The following is a 546-nucleotide window of genomic DNA, read 5'->3' on the forward strand; positions in this document are numbered from 1 at the left end:
GAAAATGAATGACAGCACAGCGTTTTTAAACGCCTTCGTCTAGATCACACCAACCAGTCGTTCGAAGCGAGCGCTGATCCGCCAATGATTTCTCTATTTGTGTTTTTACGTATAGTAAAAACTCAATATAGTTATTACGGGGCCAATTGTATATTGTACGGAAATCTCTTTTACCAATAATCCGTAATTCCGTCAATACAATTGCGCAATTATTATATTATAATAACTTTCTCCGACCCCTGGTGTTAAGATACTCACTGCCCAGAGCACGCGCAAGACTCAGGGACCCATCAGCGTTACACGACGTTAATCCACAAGCGGGCTTTGGAAAAACATCCGGCAAATTTTTCCATCCGGTGTTCGCTTAGTCTGCTTGAAACAAGAACGGGCATAATTCCAGTCATGTGTCTGGTAATTCAGGAGGGCCTTAGTAACCAACAAATTTTCTTCCGAGCACCCTGGAGGGGATAGGGGAAGCGATTGAGGCATCGAAATTCTGCGAAAGACTGATGCATCATTCATCCGGTCTTGGGACACGTGAAGTCT

The sequence above is a fragment of the Phytophthora parasitica genome (assembly GCF_000247585.1).
Source record: "Phytophthora parasitica INRA-310 unplaced genomic scaffold supercont2.19, whole genome shotgun sequence".
In the NCBI taxonomy this organism is placed as follows: domain Eukaryota; phylum Oomycota; class Peronosporomycetes; order Peronosporales; family Peronosporaceae; genus Phytophthora; species Phytophthora nicotianae.